Here is a 22,982-nt window from a genome sequence, read left to right as displayed (position 1 = left end):
TGCTTTGATTATGGGATCCTGCATGGTGGGGGGAGGGTTGGGGTCACTGGGGATGTGGGGGGAGGTAGTTGTTAATGTCCTGCATTGTGCAAGGGGTTGGACTAGATGACCTTGGTGGTCCCTTCACACTCTGTGATACTATGATTCTATGAATCTGAGCATGGTAGTTCAGTTGAGAGTCTATGGGTAAAAATAAAAGGAGTTAGAAATAATTGTGATATTATGGTGGGGGTCTGCTATCTATCACCAAACCAGGCAGAGGACTTGGATGGAACACTCCTAGAACAGATTACAAAGTTCTCTTGGACGTCTGGAAATGTTAATGTAAATGGGTTCTTCTCCCTAACTGCCTGCATATAAAGAAAATGCAAAGGGCCGATGTAAGGCTGGCCTAGCTATTTTAATCAAGCAAAATCTTTTTTCTAGGTTTGTCTTACTCGGTACTTGTAACTGTACTGCCCAAGCTGTTTTACTCTATGGTCCCTCTCCCTCTCTTATTTTAATTAACATTTACCTCCCTTCTACTGAAAATGAAAAATACTTAGAATCAAAGTGGTTTAATCTTACAAATTTTGTTGCCAAAATTCTCCAAAAATTTCCGTTGATTCCGATTGTTCTTCTAGGGGATTTTAATGCTCGGATTGGCCACAATAATCGGAATTGGGCCCTTTTTTGTTGATTTAGATGACATTGAGCCCGCTCCGCAACTTGGTCTTCTTCGCCAATCTCAAGACTCTTGTTTTAATAAAGCCATTCACAAATTAATTGAATTCTGTATCGAACTTAATATGATAACACTAAATGGACTCCATCAATTTCCAACTTCTCAGTATTTCACATTTAACTCGTGGCAAGGGAGAAGTGTCATCGACTATGAAATTTGTTCCCCCAAATTTTTAGCCTTAGTCAAATCTGTTAACATCGATTTTTGTACTGAAAGCGATCGCCTTCCAATTTTAATCTCCTGGTTGCGCCTGACTAATAATGCTCTCTCGCAAGAACCCGTCTCTGTATCACAGGCAACTTTAGGCCTGAAAAGAATTAAGTGGTCTGACTCTCGGGTGAGTACATTCTCCTCCCTTTTTCAATCTAAGGAATGCTTGCCCTCAAATCAATGATTTTGAACTCTGACTCGCATACTGAGATGTTATCAGCCCTCTCCCAAATGGAAGTGCACTGCTTTTCATTGGCAGAACCTTGCCAGACCAATTCTACCAAGCCAGTTTCATGGTTTGACAAGGAATGTTTAGCCCATAAAAGGCAGCTAAGATCTCTGTTTAGGAAAGTTAGTATGAATGCTTCCTATGATAGATTTGATGACTACCTTACACACAGAAAATTGTATGCAAACTTGGTCACAGAAAAAAAGAAAATCCACTTCCGACAAAGATGGTCACATCTTCTTGTGTCCCTTAAGTCCCGTGGTTGCAAGACTTTTTGGAAAGCAATGGTAACCTCAGCTAATAACAACTCTTCACCTGAAATTAGTATCCCACCCCTAATCTGGGTTGAACATTTTTCTAAATTATTTCATTCTCACATCAATCATAGGCTCAATCCTGATGAAATTATCCCTTCAGATTACCCTAGATGGCCAGCTGTTGAGGTTGAAGAAATCATTGATCTGATAAATAGCATGAAATCCGGAAAAGCCCCAGGTCCGGATGGTCTCCCTGCTGAGCTGTTTAAGGAATTTTCAGATTGGTGGGCCCCACTTTTTGCCAAATTATTTACATCCATTGATTTATATGGTATTCTCCCTAACTCCTGGTTAAATTCAATCATAATTCCTATTTATAAGAAAGGTGACCCAACCCTACCTGAAAATTTCCATCCCGTTAGCCTTTTATCATCTTAGGCAAACTGTATGTGAAGCACTTGGAACAGCGTCTCCTTAGATGGGTAAAGGACAATGCCATCATCAGCCCTGAGCAAATTGGCTTCTCCAAAAATAAATCAACTCTGGATCATTGCCTGATCCTGGCCACTCTTGCAGAAAAGTATATGAAACAGGGCAGTAAGAAACTCTACGTCACCTTCATTGACTTAAAGACTGCATTTGACTCGATCAACAGAGACATTCTCTGGTCTAAGCTGTCGAGTTTAGGAATTGATCTGCGTCTTTTATTCCTTTATCCACAATGAGCCAAGATAAATTTTCCTCAAATGGTGGCCTCACTGATAATATTCCATTAAATAAAGGTGTGAAGCAAGGTTGTATTCTTGTTCCCCTTCTTTTCAATTTGTTTCTGTCAGACTTGGCTTGTTTTTTAGACCCTATCAATGGACATCCTCCAAAATTAGGTGGCAAAACAATCCCTATCTTATTATATGCCGATGACACTGCCATTCTATCCTATACCAAAATTGGACTCAAAAGCTATTTAGTGGTTTTGAGAAATATTGCCAGCTAAATCTTCTCAAAAAAATTATTCTAAGTCCAATGTCTTAGTCTTTTCTAAGAAGTGGTCGCCCTCCAGCTGACGCATTGGGAAGGCCAAAATCCAACAGGTTAAGAGTTTCAAATATCTGGGCATTTATTTTAATTATAACTGTAAATGGGCAGTACATAGAAGTAGAATCACTAAATTAGGGGAAATATCTGTGAGTCAATTGAAGTCCTTTTTCTTTTATAAGGGCAACCAATATGTCCCTGCTGCAATAAAGGTGTTTAAAATTTTACCCCAGATCATGTACAGTATCCCTATCTGGGTAAATGCTTTTAATTGCGATTTAGAATTTCTTCAAGCCAATTTTTTTAAACAAATTCTGGGTTTCCCTTGCTGTGTGTCCTATTGCGCAATTGTCTCTGAACTAGGCCAAAATTTGTGCAAAACCAAGGCCTGGTTATTAACTGTTCGTTACTGGCTTAAATTATATTTTAGAGCGGAGCATGGTTCTCTTTTATCTCTATTATTAAAAGAACTTCATAATACCTCCTGGGACAACATGATTTTGACTAAAATAAGATCAATCGGAGTCTCTCTTGATGACTTGGTTCCATTTACAGAGGTGCACATTTTTAAAATAATCAAACATCGTCTTTTAGATATGGAGTTTCAATGGTTGCATCCTACTCAACCTTCTGTCTGCTCCTCAGCAATGTTGTGCTTTTTGAATAAAACAGAAAGTATTCCCCATTATTTTTATAATTTGGATATCCTTACAGATAAAAACAGAAAATAAAACAGAAAATATCCCCCATTATTTTTATAATTTGGATATCCGTAGAGCTTTTTCTCTTGCCAGGGTCAATGCCTTCCCATCTAGGATACTGTATGGAAGGTTCCATCAAATCCCAATCCAAGAACAGACTTGCCCCTGTAATTCCAATTCCCGGGATACAATTGAACATATAGTATGTGATTGCTGTCTATACGAAACACCTCTTAGAAAATTGTTAAAAAACTGGTTACATCCCAAGTTTTACCTGTCTAATAAAGTTAAATGTCAATTTCTAATGAATGACTCAGCTCCAGAGGTTACTGTGGATGTCGCCAATTTTTTAGTAGAAGTGATAAATGTCCAAAAACTTACAACCTCTGATATTGGATGTTACTGGCTATGATTTTATTTTTTCGGTCTTAAGATTTATGACCATTGTTTGTATCAATTGTAACAATTTATATGCCATTAAAGGTTTATGATTATGATTAGGGCTGTCAATTCAGTTTGTCCCAAACCAAAAAACAGCCGAATTTCTCCCGATTTGGCTATTTTTCGGTTGGGGACGAACCCCCCCCCCCCCCCGCGCCTTCACGGGGTTTTTAGGAAGGCGCACAGGGGGCCCTTTAAACAGATCTGCGTCTTCCAGCTGTGGGGGGGGCAATTTCCCCCGAACTCCAGATCTCGCCCAAATTTCAGGGATCTGAAGCGAGGGAGTTCGGACTTCGGCACGGCCTGAATTTAAAAGGGCCAAATTTTGCTGAAGCCGAACTTTCCCCCAAAAAAATTTCAACAGCCCTAATTATGATTACAAAGTTCTCAAAGAGACAGGACCTGGTGGTCATGGGATATTTTAATTACCCAGATATCTGTTGGAAGTCCACCTCTGCTAAAAATTCAAGATCCAATAAACTTCTGACTTGTCTTGCTGAAAACTTCCTATTCCAGAAAGTGGACAGGGAAACAAGGGGATCTGCTATCTTAGATTTGATTCTCACCAACAGGGAAGAACTGGTTGATGAGGTTAAAGTAGTAGGCACTCTGGGTAGTAGTGACCCTGTAATTTTGGAATTTACAATCTTGGGGAAAGGAAAAACTGGATGTAGTCAGACATATAGGTTGGACTTTAGGAGAGCAAATTTTAACAAACTTAAACTTATGCTGGGTAGAATCCCATGATCAGAAATAGTTAGGAGAAGGGGGTTCAAGAAGGGTGGGAGTTTCTTAAAAGTGAAATACTGAAGGCACAATCAAAAACTATTCCTGTGAGAAGGAAAAATTGGAGGAGCCTAAAGAGGCCAGAGTGGCTCCATAAACAGCTTTTTAAAGATTTGAGGGATAAAAAAGACTCATTTAGGAAGTGGAAGGAGGGCCTTATAACCAAAGAGGAACATAAACAAATAACTAGTGCTTGTAAGGAGAGTGTTAGGAAAGCTAAAGCTCAGTATGAGCTTAGGCTAACAAGAGATGCTAAACACAACAAAAAAGGGGTCTTTTCCTACATACAGAGTAAGAGTAAGAACAAGGACAAGATAAGCCCATTGTGTGGACCGGAAAGTTAAATTGTGACGGGACATGAAGAGAGGGCAGAACTCCTCAATTCCTACTTTTCCTCAGTCTTTTCTCGCTAGGAAAATGGTGCTCAACATGGCATAAACAGAACATGTGATGAGGGAAGGGATTTGCAGCCTAGAATTGGCATTGGGGTAGAGCACAAACATCTGGTTTCTTTTAATGAAGAATAATATTCTTTTAATAATAGCCTCTGTCTATTATTTTTGAAAAGTCTTGGCAAACAGGTGAGGTGCCAGAAGATTGGAGGCAGGCAAATGTTGTCCCCATCTTCAAGAAGGGGAAAATGGAGGATGCAGATAAAAACTGACCCATCAGCTTGACTTCTATACCAGGAAAGGTTTTCGAACAAATCATCAAACAGTCAGTCCTTGAGAAAGGATGGATCTGATCACAAAGAGCCAGCACAGGTTTCTCAAGAATAAGTCATGTCAGACTAATCTTATCTCCTTTTTTGAGAAAATTACTGCCTTGCAGGATCAGGGGAATGCTGTAGACATAGTTTATCTAGATTTCAGTAAGGCTTTTGATAAGGTTCCACATAGTATTCTAGTTGACAAATTGGGAAAATGGGGTTTAGATGCTATTATCGTTAGGTGGATCTGCAACTGGTTGATAGATCGCACCCAAAGAATGCTAGTAATGGTTCCCCATCCACTTGGAGAGAAGTGACTCATAGAGTTCCTTAGGGATCTGTGCTGGGCCCTGTGTTATTCAACGTTTTTATAAATGATTTGGATGAAGGAATAGAGGGGGTGCTTATTAAATTTGTAAATGATACTAAATTGGGAGGGGTAGCAAATACTGTAGAAGACAGAGCCAAGATACAGGATGATCTTGACAGGCTAGAGAATTGGGCTAGGATGAATAAAATGCACTTCAACAAAGACAAATGTAACATTCTGCATTTAGGCAGGAAAAATCAAATGCATAATTATAGGATGGGGGAGACTTGTCTGAGCAGTAGTGTGTGTGAAAAGGATCTTGGGGTCTTAGTAGACCAAACACTGAACATGAGTCAGCAGTGTGATGCGGTAGCTAAAAAGGCAAATGCGGTCTTGGGCTGCATTAACAGAATTATAGTGTCCAGATCACGTGAAGTGATGGTATTGCTTTACTCTGCTCTGGTTAGACCTCACTTAGAGTACTATGTTCAGTTTTGGGCACCACAATTTAAGAAAGATGTAGACAAGCTGGAACGTGTCCAGAGGAGGGCAACAACTATTGGGAGGGGTCTGGAGACCAAGTCATGTGAGGAAAGGTTGAAGGAGCTGGGTATGTTTAGCCTGAAGAGAAGACTTATAGGGGATATGAGAGCCATGTTCAAGTACTTGAAGGGCTGTCATATAGAGGATGGTGCCGAGTTGTTTTCTATTGCCCAAGAAGGTCGGGCCAGAACTTAATACTATGTTATGTACTCATTTACACTTCAGTCTCCTAGAATCACCTTTGGGAACTGAATAAGCCAGTCAAGTAAGAGCAGAATGACCAAAGCATGGTGATTCCCAACCCAGCCAGTTTCTTCATAAAGATACCATGGTTGATGGTATCAAAAACTGCAAAGAGGTCCAAGAAAATCATCAGGGATACACCCCATCTGTTATTCTCCCAGCTAAGATTAGACACAATCATTAGACACAATTCCTGCAGCAAACCTGTAGCTTGCACTGCTGCTTAACAAATAAGCTCTCATGCTTACCCTTCTATTAGTAGCCATGTTAGTCTGTTGCAGTAAAAAATTCATGGGAGTCTAGTGGCACCTTATGGACTGATTCTGAGAACTTAGGCAGATCATGAGAGAGATGGCAGGAAGGGAAGAGTCAGTGCTCAGCTTTCATGGCCCTTTCTTACATGCCCAGGGTAATGCCAACCACCACTTTGGGGTCAGGAATTTTTTCCTCTCCAGGCCAGATGGTCCAGGGATCCCGGAGGGTTTTTTGCCTTTCTTCTGTGCCTCCCCCACCCCCCAGAAATTGCAACCTTGAAGCTGCTTTTACCTTCTCCTCCCAGAAGGGAGGAATAGTGAAGAGTGAGACTCATATAACTCAATATCGTCTATAAAAAAAAAAAAACTTTTGCCATGTAGAAAACTGGAATGGCAGGAGAAAGATTATTGCTTCATGCAAATAGCACAATAATAAATATTTGTGAGCTATCATTTGGTCAAGAATGTATCTTGAAGATGTGACCAAGCGCAACTGTGCACAGAAAACAAACACTTATTGTTTCCACCAGAGAGTTGCCCTCCTCCAGGTGAGCCCTGGAGTTACAGCTGTTATCTACAGAGATAAAGTTCCCTGGAGGAAATGACAGCTTTGGAGGACAGATTCTGTGGCATCACATTCCTGCTGGGCTCCCGCCCCTCCCCAAATTTCAGCTTCCCCAGGCTCCACCCCCAAATCTTCAGAAATTTCTCAAGACAAAGTTGCCAATCCTAGTTTTGCATAATTTGGGGCCCTAGCTCACTCCAGACCTCCTTTGGGTAATGGTGGCTACCAACCAGCGTTCACCACAAATGCTTGCGGAATATACTGAATGATCAGGAAACACACATACACAGTCACACAGATTGGTCTATCAGGAAAGGTCAGCTCTGTAACAGCAATAATCTCTCTCAGTATTTTGTATCTATGCGAGTTGCACGAATATGTGTATTTTCCCTCATGTTGCTCTGAAAAGGATTCGCCTTCCTTCGCAGTCTGAAATTGAGCTGCCCATATTATGATTAGAATTTCTGAATGGGCTTGTTCTACAGTTGCTTGAATGCAGTCCAATCTACTCCTCCATCTATTTTTTAAAGCTGGTATGTGCCTTGTCTTTGATGCATGAATGATTCTCTAAATAAATTATTATAGCCTAAATATTTAGTATATGTGCTGCTGAAGCGAGCACATATAACCTAAATAAATGATCAGGCTGCATGTCCCATAAACCCAAAGACTATTGCCTCACTTACCTCTGTGACCTACTTTTTGCTTTTCTGTGCATATTCCACCTAATGCATTCATATCAGCATTTGATAGAAGAAAACACTGACTTATGTGTAGCACTCCAGTTCTCATATACATAGGGTTGCCAGGTCCCTCTTTGTCACCTGTGGGAGGTTTTTGGAGCACAGCCTGAGGAGGATGGGGTTGTCATGTAGGGAATGTTTGTGCTCAGGATCATATGTTAGATCTCAGTGATCTAGTCTGACAGCTGTCAGATGCTGTAAAGTGCTGAGTAAGGGAAATTGCTAATTATCCAATTAAGATAGACTGTACTGGGCTGATGTAAGCACTAATTGAGTCTGTATTGTGATTGGCTGTATACATGTATTTAAGAAGTGTGCATATGTAAGATAGTAGTCTGTAGAGTTGGTGTTCACAAGGCTAGTTACTCTGCCAGTTTTGGTGTTTTGTACTGTAAATAAATACTCATTGGTTTGCACCTAATTGTGTGTGAGCTTCTGATATCTCATGAGTATAGACATGCCTGGGGTAAAATCTGCTGGTCCTGGGGACAGATGGGACTTCAATGCCATACAGTCCAATTGCCAACGTGGCCATTTTCTCCACGGAAACATTGACCTTAAACTCATAAGGAAATATTTTTAATTAAAGCTGTCTCACGATATTTACCTCAGTAGTGCCTGAAGTGGAAGGATTTGTTCAAATTAAGCCATTCAATTTAGCCAGTGGCCCACTCATCAACTTTAGAGAATTTAACGGTTGTATAAATTGTTTGCTAATAAGTTTGAACAAGGAGTTCACACTTTGAAATCATCACAGGCATCACCAAGAATTTTTGTACTATAAATGAAGCCAAAAACCATTAAGGGATGTGGCCTGATATACACTAGTGTGATCTTGTTTCATCATAGGATGGTTTTCCTCTTGAAAAAGAAATAGGATTGTTTCAGTTCCATTGGAAAAAAGTGAGATGGCACCTTTCCCTACTTTTGAGCACAATACCGCAGTAAAGTGCCAAACTAGACATGACAGTGTCCACAGGGACAACCTGTGGCCACAGACACCATTTCAGAGGATAATTTAGCCGTTTACAAATTGCTGGCATCAACAGGTGATCTTGTTTGCCACCTCTGTGCATTTTAAAGTGCTGAAATAGCCCCCCCCACACACACACAGAAGATTTGGCACTTTAAAAGACAGGGAGGGGGAAAAGATCACATATTACTGCCACACCATGGACATGATCAGGATTGGGCAATTTTTAAATGACTAAGTTCTCCTCTAAAATGGTATCAGTGTCCATGGGCTGGCCACATGGCTGCTGTCATGTCTAGCTTGGCAAGAAGAAGGAGGAGGAGGGGGAGGGTTGGTTCTTATACCCGGCTTTTCTCTACCATAAGGAGTCTCCAAAGCGGCTTACAATCACCTTCCCTTTCCCTCCTCTCCTCACAACAAACACCTTGTGAGGGAGGTGGGTCTACTGGGCCACTTATCTACCCTAGGGCTGTCAAAAAAAAAATCGGTACAGTTCGGATTCGGCCGAATTTGACCCTTGTGGGTTCGGTACGTGCCGAAGTCCGAACTCCCCCGCTTCGGATCCCTGGTAATTCGGGGGGATCCAGAGTTCGGGGGAAAATTCGGCCCCAGCGCGCCTTCAGAGGGATTCCCTGAAGGCGCGCGGGGGCCCTTTAAACTGATCTGAGCCTCCCAGCTGGGAGGCGCAGATCAGTTTAAAGGGCAGTCCGCCCCCCTTCAGCGGGCTCCGCTGGAGAGGCTCGGGCTGCCCTTTAAACTGATCTGAGCCTCCCAGCTGGGAGGCTCCGCTGAAGGGGGGCGGGCTGCCCTTTAAACTCATCTGTGCCTCCCAACCGGGAGGCGCAGATGAGTTTAAAGGACAGCCCGCGCCTCTCCAGCGGAGCCCGCTGAAGGGGGGCGGGCTGCCCTTTAAACTCATCTGAGCCTCCCAGCTGGGAGGCGCAGATGAGTTTAAATGATAGCCCGCGCCTCTCCAGCGGAGCCCGCTGAAGGGGGGCGGGCTGCCCTTTAAACTCATCTGCGCCTCCCAGCTGGGTGGCGCAGATGAGTTTAAAGGGCAGCCCGCGCCTCTCCAGCGGAGCCCGCTGAAGGGGGGCGGGCTGCCCTTTAAACTCACCTGAGCCTCCCAGCTGGGAGGTGCAGATGAGTTTAAATGACAGCCCGCGCCTCTCCAGCGGAGCCCGCTGAAGGGGGGCGGGCTGCCCTTTAAACTCATCTGAGCCTCCCAGGTGGGAGGCGCAGATGAGTTTAAATGGCAGCCCACGCCTTTCAGCGGGCTCTCCTGAAGGGGGGTCGAATTTGCCGAATTTATTCGCGAACTCCCGAACTCGCTGAATTCTGCCCCCCCGGTTGCCCGCCAGTTTTGAGTTCGGATCCGTCAGAACAGAAAATCACCGAATCAGGGGAAATTCGGTTGATTTTCAATTCGGACCGAACCGAATTGACAGCTCTAATCTACCCTATGCCTAACCTGGCACCCACTGGAGATGGGCACAGGAATGTGGTGAAGTACTGCTGTGCTGTCAGGGGCAAAATGGAAGTTGCTTGGCACCCATATTTGGATAGCTCCAAACATTACTCCCCCCAGGTCAATGTCAAGAGCTAACCTCACACAATAGGAAAGATACTACCTCCTTTGCATTTGGGTTCATGCTTTCCTTGCAATAGGTACACTAATCACACTGGAATCTGGAGTCAATCAAACTCCCTTCAGACTCCTGGAGCCTCTCTTCTCAGGGCTGGAGGGCCAGGTAATCTCATCAACTCACCCTCTGTCTTTCCTGGGAACAGATCTCAGAATATCTTTTTTCCACCTAAAAATCTATAGCAGATACTTAACTCTACTTAATCATAACCACTAGGGTATTGTCTCACACCTTCCTTCATCTCCTGTCTTTTCTCAATTAAACGTTTAACTTAAACAAGAAGCAATCAGCATTTGTCCACTCTCAATGACTACTATTGCCAATGTAGTCACCCTGCTCCAGGGCAGAAATTGGGTATTAATTACAGCCACCATTTGCTATGGTTCCTGGTACTTCATTTTGGATCCAAATACTGTGCCCCATGCTTTGCTGTGCAGCTTCTTCATAGTGAGAGATGCTGGTCACTGACTGCTCCAAGCAGCTGCTCCCCCAGACCTCCCTCTATCCCTTTGACCTATTGATCTTGTGTGTGTGTGTATGCTCTTATATTGTGTTTTAGACCTGGATGGCCCAGGCTAGCCTGATCTCGCCATATCTCAGAAGCTAAGCAGGGTCAGCCGTGGTTAGTATTTGGATGGGAGACCACCATAAAATACCAGGGTTGCTGTGCAGAGGAAGGCAATGGCAAACCACCTCTGTTAGTCTCTTGCCAGGAAAACCCCAAAAGGGGTCGCCATAAGTCGGCTGCGACTTGAAGGCACTTTACACACACACACATGTACTTGTACCCCTTTTAGATCCCGTCAATAAAACCCTTTCTTTCTGATACAAACATTTCTTTATTGAAAGCTTGTTTCACTGATTTTTCCATTCATCCCCCATATACATTGGGCCAAGATTTGGTTTGATAACCTCTCATAGCACTCTAAGTGTCTGTACAGCTAAATTCCCCCACTAAAACCAGGAGACCCCGCCTAATTCCCTTAGCAGGGCTGAGAGAGTTCTGAGAGAACTGTGACTAGCCCAAGGTCACCCAGCAGGCTTCAAATGAAGGAGGGGGGAAACAAACCCAGTTCACCAGATTAGAGACTGCCACTCAAGGTTAGGGGTGGGGAATCAAACCCTGTTCTCCAGATTAGAGTCTGCCACTCTTAACCACTACAACGCACTGGCAGGCTATCCACTGCATATGTTCATGTGTAGGCAAAAGAAGATGCATCCCACTCAGAGATATGCATTATAATTTTAAGCAGAATTACAGCCTTAAGTCAATTGAAGTAAATAGGCTTAGACAGTCATAACAACTGTGTGTGGGGAGCTAATCCCTACAAATGACAGTTTGAGTCTGCCATACTAACAAAACATTAATAAGCCATCTCCCAAAAGCAATTAAGGCCAGTGATTTTCCAGGCAATGTAAAATAGGAAGAGTCTACTCTAAAGTGGGTGTAGTACCATCTGGGAATAGAGGAACATGGTACCTGGAGCCCATGGGATCTTAAGATCACAAGCCCAATCACTGTTCCTGTATGCAGGTTGCTTTATTTATCAATCCAGACCCCTGAAGGTGTGGTTCATCCCACCCACCTCAGGGTTACATTGCATTAAATAGGACAAGAGCCACAACACTGCCTCCTACTTCTGCCTTCTTCTTCTCCTGCTAGCTTCATCCCATTTCCCCTTCCTCCCTTTTTATAGCCCCAGCCTCACATCTGGCCCTTGACCTAAGCTCCACCTTCTCTGTTCCCGGCCCTGCCTCAAAACACCTGGGCCCAGAGCGTCATTTTTCTCCCACCCAGGCTCGCTCCCTTCCTCCACACCCATTGAGCTTCCCTGGGCCAGACTGCAAATGCTGCCCTGTTGCTGAGGCTCTCCTGACTGTACCTTTCTGCCCCTGGTCTCACCCTGCTCCACCCTGGTGAGTGTTACTGCTGGGCTAGGGTTGCCAACCTCCAGGTACCAGCTGGAGATCTCCTGCTATTACAACTGATCTCCAGCCAATAGAGATCAGTTCACCTGGAGAAAAGGTCTGCTTTTGCAATTGGACTCTATGGCATTGAATCCCTCCCCAAACTCCACCCTCCTCAGGCCATGCCCCCAAAATCTCCCCCCAGTGGCGAAGAGGGCCTGGCAACCCTATGCTGGGCCCAAGGGCCTGTCCTGCCCTGCCAGGCAGTTTGTTTTTGAGTACACTGCCACACCATTACATTCATTATCTGTGTATTGCATTCCCATGTTCTTACTTATATGTAGGGCATATGGTTATTTCTTTATTTCACACATAGTCTAATCTTTACTGGGGGAAAACCATATTTAAAGGTCCTTTTTCTCTCTTCAGAAGTATATTTATGTAAGATTTGAATTGGTTTGCGTATCTCCAGTTAAGATCCAAGCTTAAAGAGGATTGCTTGAAAACAGGTACAATGAGAACGTTAACGGAATTTGAAACTAAAAATAACTAAGAGTAATGATCATTTGCTTGGGAAGATCTATAAACTGTAGCTAAGATACAAAACAGAGCAAGTTAAGACAAATATGATTAAATGGATGCAAAATTCCAGAAAAATGATACCATTGGAAACCTGGGAGAAGCTATGTACAACAGAGTTGAAGTTTACTGTCAGCCAAGAAGTTAGAGAAAACTGGTATAAGATGTTTTATCGATGGTATCTCACCCCAAATATGATACAGAAGATGGGCAATACAAAAGACAGACAGCAAGGAGCATGCTGGAAATGCCAAGAGAAAGACGGTTCTTACTTTCATTTATGGTGGACCTGCCCAAAGCTGCAATCATATTGGAAAGTGATTCATAATGAACTGAAGAAAATGTTCCGGCCGAAATTAAATCTGAATCTTAAGAACATGTTATTAGGAATAATGCCAACAGAATTGCCCCCACTGCAGAAAGATTTGTTTTGCTATGCTACAGTGGTGGCCAGAGTTATCCTAGCCAGAAGGTGGAAGCAAACATCTCTACCAGAAATAGATGAGTGGAGAGACAAAATGATGGAATAAGATACCATGGCCAAAATGACTCATTTGATGAATGTCACAGATTAAGAGACCCTTGATCTGTTTTACGACAAATGGAATTTGTTTTACAGGTATATAGAGGTGTGAGGTCGAGGTTGACAAAACATTAAAAATGCATTGCTAAAAACATTTTCAGGCTGATATACATTGCAGAATGGAAAACTAAATGTTTTGCCATAGATTCAAAGCTCTGTTAAATTGTTAGAATGTGGTCTGTTGAATTAATCAACAAATTAGTTGTAAGGTTTCGCTATAATTTTCTTTTTTATTATTCTGATCCGTGGATGGATTCATCCAATGTTTACCCCTTTCCCTATTCCTTTTTTCCTTTTGTATCCCTCAAATAAAATAAAATAAAAGTTAAAAAAAGAAGTATATTCATGCAATGATTGATGGCAGTGAGCACATTTTATTGCTTCATCATCTTTATCTATAGATGCTAATCAAAATGATTACAGGATCGTTATGATAGGCTGGCCTATTAGGTAACAGGATTGTTATGATAGGCTGGCCTATTAGGTAACATGAAGTAGTGAGTCAGATCTTGTAATACCTATCATGAATCTCCTAAGATGAAAATGAATGAGCAAACTACTATTGGTATAGTAGGCGTTGATGGTTCCTCTACTGCAGCCTAACAAAATCAATGAAAAGCAGTCATGTTTTCTAGAAACAATTAGTGAACAACAGAATTGCAGTGTGACATTGGGCAGGCAATTCCTGGGTTGCTTGCAGAGTGGCTGGCCTTAGCAAGCTGGGCAGAAGTCATTCTTCCACATCTCCCAAGAAGATTTGCACACGTGCTATCCGCTGCTGTCAACTTCACTTTATTAGTGGCCTAGTAGCATGGTTAGTCATCTGCCATGTAACAAGATACCTAAGCCCTTCTCCTTCACAGGCCATCCCTATGAGTGCCTAATCACTGCTCCAGGCCTCAGAACCTTGTTGACCTTCTCTGGTCATCCCACTCTGGCCCATGCATGCCCAATGGCACCCCTCTCTGGCCAGTGTGACTGATGCCTGAATTCACTGCTGTCCTATGGAGTGCATACCAAGCCACACCTGGCCCACAGGCCTTCTGTCAGATCCGTGTTACCTACTGGAATACAGGCTCAAGACATATGCAGGCCAGGACCTGGCTTCCATTCAAGGCCAGAGCCTGAATGCTTCTCAAGGTCTGATTCTCATGCTCATAAATCCTGGGTACAGTTTCGGTTCCTCTGGTTATCTCAGATGTATGATGGTATGACTTCCCTCCCTGGGAATCGCTATCTCGAAGTAACTTCACTGTTTTGCTTTCTCAGTCTAGAATGCTTTTAACCTGTACCTCACATACCTAAAATCATTAGCAGCCTCACCTGCTTGTGAGGCAGTCAGCTTCTTTTAATCTGTCTTTTTGCTCCTAATAAAGTAGCATCGCTTAGGATCACCTGCCTGGGCGTGTGGGCTTTTTGGGATGCTAGGGACAGACGCCTGAGTCTGACACCTCCTCTGGCTCTGAGCTCCTGACAACACCCGAGCATGATCTGTTTTGCCCCATCTAGCTGTCCCCTGACCCCACTGTATGCATCCTGGCAGGGCCAGACTGGCTTTGGTGTCATGTGCAGCCTAAGAATTTTCTTTTGTTTTGGGGACAAAAAGGCTAAAGTTGCTCAAAAGCAATGCAAACTGACTTCCTAACCATCAAGTGCCTCCTTGTAATGGGTGAACAGGACATGAGCTGAACTAGAGGTAGGGTTTGAGCAATCCTAGTAATTACATGTGTTTATATAATTGCATCAAGATGACAGGTATACATTTAGCAAGGCACATGTGCATCTGCAATATGGCGGTGGTGATATGTAAATTAAATGAAAGCTACAGAAAAACCACACAAATTCCAACTGTAGAACTAGCTGTAGAAATTCTTCTAGTTACACTGGAATTAAAAAAAAAAGAGATCATGTGTGAACTTCTGGAACAATGAAAGAAAGGAATGTGGGGGAAACTGCTCACCCCTACGCAAACCGTAAATCCTCATTCATAGCTCAAATGCAGCCAAATCCTGCATTTGTTCATATTCCCCCTTTGTTTGCAATCCCTCTCCCAATGTTTTCACTACCTCCTCAGCTTTTCTCTCCCATAATTCCTTCTCCCCCACAGTATGAATTCTAGCCAGGATCCTACTTATGTTTCTGCTTGCAAGAAGGGAGTGATTTTTGTTGTTCCATGGTAGACCCCCACTTTGACTACATGAAGTTTCTGGGGGTTCATCGACTTCCAGTAACAGAAATGTGGAAGGCATGACATATTTTTCTCCTTGTCAAGTCACAGCTGACTTATGGCAACACCATAGGGTTTTTAAGGCAAGGGATATTCGGAGGTGGTTTGCTATTTCCTGCTTCTGCGTCATGACCCTGGCATTCCTTGGAGGTCTCTCATCCAAATACTAGCCAGGGTCAAGTCTGAGAGTGTTTGACTGGGCCAAGGTCACACAGCAAGCTTGCACAGAGTAAAAAGGGATTTGAACCTGGGTTTCCCTGGTCCTAGTCTGACACCTTAACCACTACACCACACTGGCTCTCCATGACAGATTACCTCCCTTCTATTGGGGAAAAAGCCTGTAAATGGCTGTGCTGAGGATGACAATGCTTAGTCAGGTATATTTACCGTAACTACAGATGAAAATAAACATACAAAATAGCAAAAAGTAATTTCTGCACTTCATCAGTGAAGGAGAGTCCACAGCATTTACTAAGGTTGTTGGGTATTCTGGGAGCAGATGGCCTAACAGCAAAGAGATGTCCTGATTGTCCCTCTGCTAGCCTTTTGCACTGTACTAATTGAAAGGAAGGGCAGGGCTGTAAACTAACTTCTGACCCTCATAAAACAGAAATAGGAGAGGTTGGCGAAATGTCTGCTGACATTCTACCTGCCTTCCAATGGGGCTGAACTTCACAATTTAAGAAGGGTTGCTCTTTACTATACAGCATAAGCCCATTTAGATTAATCCAGCTTGTCAAATAAGATCAGAATGTTCATAATGCTCTGGAAAAAAAGTGTTGATCCTATTACATTGCATGGAAAATAATATTAATTTAAGGAGTAGGATTCATTTGAACAGTGTGTTCATTGGGTTTCTATTACACTTTAGAAGCCAGTGTGCTATAGTGGTTAGGAGCAGCAGACTCAAATCTGGAGAACTGAGTTTGATTCCCCACTCCTCCACATGAAGCCTTCTGGGTGACCTTGGGCCAGTCACAGTTCTCTCAGAACTCTCATCCCATGCAGAGGCAGGCAGTGGCAAACCACTGCTGAACGTCTCTTGCCTTGAAAACTCTATGGGGTCACCCTAAGTCAGCTGTGACTTAACAAACACACACTTTAAAGATATTAGCATATACATGCTGGGCATATATAAATTATGTTTATGTTTAAATTATGTACCAATTATTTTTGATTAATAGTTTGTGTCGTTTGATGATTTAATACACAGCTATTCAGCTCAGCCATGTTATAACCATATATACAGGGAGCCCAATTTGCTACCCACAATGTTCCAAATATTCACAGTTGTAAATTTTGTGTAAGTAAAGCAACACATGGTTTCAGCACATGCAACCATGTGCAGCAGGGGATCATGGGTAGTGTTGGAGCAGTGACAGCAGGTGAGCAGTTTTATTAATGTACACACTGATACAGGCCATATTTAGTCCATTTGAACACTAGGGGGAGCTGGAGAGCAAGCTCTGTAGTGTTCAGGGGTTAATGCTACTCTGGTCCCCCCCCCCCAGGTGTGCTCCATGGTTTTAGAATGCCTACAGTGAAGTAACGTTATATATATATATATATATATATATATATATATATATATATATATATATATATATATATATATATATATATATATATATAAATTCTGTTGTTGAGGTAACTTTATTAAAAGCAACTTTGCATATGTGGGATTGGATTATTTCCCCAACTCTGACCAGGCAGTGCATTTTGCCATTGGTGGGATCCTGGTACATGTGATTGTAACATCTCAAAGGGCTGCAGTCAGATAGGCTTGGACATATGAAATTATTTCAGATAGATATGCTATATTGTAACCCTTTCAAATGTTACTTCATGCTCTGAAACTGGAATATGAACAAGCATTTCTTTCACCGAAGGATTGTGACTTGCCTTTGTTACCCTTCCACTTAATTGTTCTAACATAGAGGTCCATAGCAGGGCTTGCAAGCAGCAGAGAACCTACTTCCAAAGGGCTCAGCTTTTTCCTCTTTATCGTCTAGCTTTCATATTCATACTGTCTCCTTTCCCTATCTAGATATTTTGGTTGCCCTGGTCTGATATCATGGTTACACTTATGTTGCAAGTTTGTGTGGGAGGGAGATAATTTGGCCGCCAATGGGAATGTTCCTTTAATGTTACTGAGAGACTTGCCAGCCATGTGCAAGCACCACTGAAGCACTTGAGGCTCATATTCATAGAAACTTTGGATGGCAGAACCTTGATATACATGCCTCAATTGAACAACACCTTTCCTCATCAATATCAAAAACAGGGACGCCCATAGTACCAGTGCAATCTGAGTGAGCACTCCCAGGGCTGTTCTTACAGTATCTTGATGTAGGCACATATTGATTCAGCATTTATAGAAAGTCTGTGGATGTTATTTAACACCTCTACCTTACTTTTTATTGCTCTCAGCCAATCCTCAGCCACAGAGTACAGTCAGCACAGACAGTTCATTTAAATTCCCTTGATTAGCTGCTAATGAGGTTCAGAGGTGCAACCTTTAGTTATCCTACTTCTCAGGTGGCATTTATGAAAACAATGTGCCCCAGGCAACTAGAGATGGTTCTTTGAGCTTCCAGTCTTCCTTTGGCTCATCATGAGTGCTGTTATACAGAGTGCTGCACTCCATACCGGGTCAGAGACGTATCTCTACCTGTTCTCTACTTGTGCTGATTCCATCTGTTCTCTCCATACTTGGCCTAATCAGCAGCCAGCTCTGCACCTGCTGGACATTGCTTCCGAGTGTGCTGATGGTCAGCAAAGAATGAGACAGGGTATGGCGGAGGGTAACAGCTGCTCTGACTTACATGCAAGACTTTTTAAAAAGTCTATATTTAAAGCTATAATAATTTGAATGCAACTGCTCTCTCTGTACAGGCTGTGTGACTGTTTACCTTTCTGTGTATTTTTCTCCAGTTCACTGGATATTGGGCCTGTACAAGGTTTCCTCTTGAAGATTTGTCATGCTTCAAGGAAGAACAAGATCTCTTTGTAGATATTTTGTGCTGCCAGAAGCAATTTTTTTCAGAGCTGCTTTGTGTGCAGTGTTGACCCATTTCCAGCAGTTCCTCCCCTACACTGGAGTGCTTTCATTACCTCATAGACAATCAGCAGGTTCACAGGATCCTGGTGTGTGCCTGCATGTCACATGCTTCAGAAGTCTCACAAAGGTACTTTCAATTACATGTTAGCTCTTCAGCCTCACAGCAGGAACTGGTGATAATACAGGATTTAATGAAGACTTATTTTGACGAGAAGGGAAACAAACTCATGTCACCTCACTGGATTTTACACAGTCAATCTCTGAATCCCCAGACAAATGACTGAAGGGTTCCCCCAACTTAATCCCAACAAGCAATACATCATAGGTACTTCCATTGGAGGAGGATCCAATACAGAAAATTTGACTCATTAGTACTTGGGTTTATGCACTAGTTCCAGAGTCTGTACTTCTGTCATAACATTGTGGAACATACACTGCTTTTTTTTTTAATTCAATTTCATTCTGCTAAATTCTATCAGTATGATATTTGTTGGTTCCCACTAGGAAAAAGTATAACTGTAGGGAAACTTCAGGAACAGAAATGAACTTTCACATTTTTTCTACCCATCATTTGGAGCTGAAAAACACGCATGGCCACTTCAGGTGATGTATTTTGGGCTGTACCAGTTCAGTCTGCACATGGGAGACTAAATAGCTGAATGCTTCTACACATAAAAGTGCTGGCTAAACATGTCCATTCTGAGGCTCCAGAGTTAGTTAAAGTCTGGTATACATTTTTATGTAAAAATTGAGTTGTCGAAGATTTGAAAGGTTAGGTGAATGAATGCCAGAGACATAGAGTTTGGGTTGCAGTATATAGTCTAAGTTTTGGTAAAGTTTGTAGATTATAAAGATTAACGTGATTCACATGTGGCAAAGCCATCTGGTGTTGTTTGATTCTTGTTTCTTGATCAGTTACAATTTTATACTTTTGCTGACTCAGGGTTAATCGGGGAGGGGATGCCAACGCGCCCACAAAGTTATAAGACATTTCTTTGAAATAACATTTTATTAAAACATAACTTTATTAAACATCAACTTTATTAAACAATTGTAAAGATTGGAATGAAAGATGGAGTAAAGTAGGCCACAACTTGGAATTGGCAACAGCTGCAACCCCCGTGGCGCAGCATGTATGATGTGTCAGGTGCCAAGGCCGACCCCAATGTGGCCTGGCTTAACCACCAGCCCGCAGCAAGCCTGCTGCGAGCAACCGGGGCGATGGCCCGCAAAGACACCGGGACGAACGCCACTGGGTGTTTTGCCCATCGCTTGGGAAGAGGCAGACAACCTACCCTCCCTTTAAGGCATGTCTTAGAAGCCTCTCCCAAAACCCCACCTTATTGGGATTTCCATAGCTGAGAAAGCGACCTCGCCCGGCCGCTTTCCCCCAAACTGACACATCTCCATGCCTATCTGCCCAAGTTGTGACAAGAAGCCAGCTCAATTGAAGACCTTTCTCTAGGGTGGGTGGGTGGGTGGGTCAAAAGAAAAAGATGGAGTGAGCTGGGGGTGGGCCCAGCACCCCCTTAAATACCTTTGGGTGGGGCTAGCCACGCCCCTGCCCATCTCTGGCCTTCAGCCCCTATTGGCTCTGAGCCTCCCGGCTTTGGCCAATAGGAAGGCTGTTGCAGGGCAGACCAGGACAGGCACGAGCCTACCGTGCACTCGCAAATGCACGTGTCGGCCGGCCGGCCCCGTCTCCCTACCCCTTTTGCGCTCTGGCTTCCCTCCTCCCCCTGGGGCAGCAAACATGGTTCCCATTTAAGCGGGAACCAAAGCTTCTTGCTGTTAGGTTGATTTCTAATGCAATCATATGTAAGTTTACTCAGAACTGTTGAACAGAACATCTGCCTAAAATGTTGAAGAGCTACTATTAGAATTATGGTTGACCTCATTCCCTGACATTTTGTAGTTGGTTCTGCATCTCATGGCAGTCATTTTGCAGTTATGCCCACTAACCTGTGTCAGAATTTCAAAAGTACCTACAGGCTTAAAAATAATTGAGAGCTCTGCTCTATCCAGACTTCTGCTAGGTTTGAAACTGCAATACTCCTTAGGTTTGATTGATCCAGACTAAAATTTCCACTAACTGAATGGGTGAGGTAATTTCCACCAATTCCCTCTTCCTGCTGCAAATCCCCTGTTTGCCTCTCATAATATTCCTAAGGAACAGCATTTCAGGGAGATTAGATGGGTACAGTTGGAGGGGGGCAGGAATGTTCTGTTCCTCTAACCACAAGCCTTGCATGAGTGGAAAACTTAGAAGGAGGAGGAGGAGTTGGTTTTTATATGCTGACTTTCTCTACCACTTCAGGGAGACTCAAACCGGCTTACATCCCCCTCCCTTCCCCTCCCCACAACAGGCACCCTGTGAGGTAGGTGGGGCTGTGAGAGTTCAGAGAGAACCATGACTAGCCCAAGGCCACCCAGCTGGCTTCATGTGGAGGAGTCGGGGAAACAACCTGGTTCACCAGATTAGCCTCAGCCACTCATCTGGAGGAGTTGGGAATCCAACCCGGTTCTCCAGATCAGAGTCCATTGCTCTAAACCAGCAGTCTTAACCACTACACCATGTTGGCTCTTGCATGAGTGGAAAACTTAGTCTGGATACAACCTTTTGAATGTGAGAAAGCATCCAAATTCAATGCTCCATCTGTAAAACTGAGCAACAATACATCACACAAGGATACTGAGTCCATATTTTTAGGCTCAATTTGCATGTGTGACTTGCTTACAAGAGAAGCAAAACCAAACTTGAGTGAAAGCTCTTCTGTATGGCATTAGAACATCTCTCTTCATGTTCTAGCAATTTTACCTACACAATTAGGGCTGTCAATTCGGTTCGGTCCGAACTGAAAATCAACCGAATTTCCCCTGATTCGTTGCTTTTCTTTTCGGACGGATCCGAACTCAAAACTGGTGGGCAACCGGGGGGGGGGGCGAATTCAGCGAGTTCGGGAGTTCGCGAATAAATTCAGCCAATTCGGCCGTCAGTAAGCAGCATAACCGTCAGTAAGCAGCATTCTCCTCCCCCTGCCAATCGGTGGGCAAGCTGGGTCTTCTTCTGGCCAATCAGTCAGGATTGAGTACTGGAGGAATCAGCTGATGTGCGGCCCGGCCAGGGAGAGAGAGAGAGAGAGCGAAATCCTCGTGTGTGTGTGTGGGGGGTGCTTGTGCACATTCGCTCCTTTCTGTGGCTGCAGGGGGCGCATTTTTTGGGGTGCATACACAAAACTTTCACTGGAACTTCAGATGAAGCTTCTTAAGGTACCCCCCAAGTTTTGTAAACATTGGGTCAGGGGGTCCCGAGATATGGGCTCCCCCCTTTTTCTTTCCATGGCTGCAGGGGGCACATTTTTGGGGGTACAAATCCCAAACTTTGAGCGGAGTTTTAGACCAGTGTTCTTAAGATACTCCCCAAGATTTGTAAACATTGGGTCAGGGGGTCTCGAGATATGGGCTCTCCCCCTTTTCCCTCCCCCCCTTTTCCATTTATGTGGCTGCAGGGGGCGCTTTTTTGGGGATATAGCCCCCAAACGTTTAGCATAGCTTCAGTGAATTATTCTTAAGATACTACCCAAGTTTTGTAAAGATGGGTTCAGTGGGGGCAGAAATATCGCCTCCCCCCCTTTTCTCTTTCCATGGCTGCAGGGGGCGCATTTTTGGGGGTGCAGACACAAAACTTTCACTGGAACTTTAGATTAAGCTTCTTAAGGAACCCCCCAAGTTTTGTGAACATTGGGTCAGGGGGTCCCGAGATATGGGCTTTCCCCTTTCCCCTTTCCCCTATTGGGATGAATGGGGCAGCCGATCCGATCCTGTGTGCATCTCTCCAGAGCAAAACGTTCCGTGCCTAATTGGAATCATCTTGGATTACAGCCCGTCCTGATGGAACAGAAGACAGCCACAGTAAGACCCCTTTGGGGGCTTTAATCTATAATTTTTCTCCTGTGTATGTGTGTGTGTGTGTGTGGGGAAAGCAGAGTCTCTGTGTGTGTGGGGAGGGAGCAGTTTCTGTGGGTGGGGGGGAAGCCAAAGGGGGCTTTCGTCGGTTCTGCCTGGGGTGTGTGTTCCCCCTCGAGTCTCTCGCTCCCTGGTTTGAGGGGGGAGGTTTCAGTTGTGTGTTACAAAGGTGTTGTTTAACAAGGTTGTGTTTGCAGTTGTTTTGCTAATTTCTCCGCTGTTGTCGGGCTGGGAGCTTTGTGCATGGGCGGCAAGCTCTGCTGAGAGATGCACAACATTAAGGGTGGGG

This window comes from Euleptes europaea, chromosome 4 (assembly GCF_029931775.1).
Source record: "Euleptes europaea isolate rEulEur1 chromosome 4, rEulEur1.hap1, whole genome shotgun sequence".
Lineage (NCBI taxonomy): Eukaryota > Metazoa > Chordata > Lepidosauria > Squamata > Sphaerodactylidae > Euleptes > Euleptes europaea.
This window is presented reverse-complemented; position numbering follows the sequence as displayed.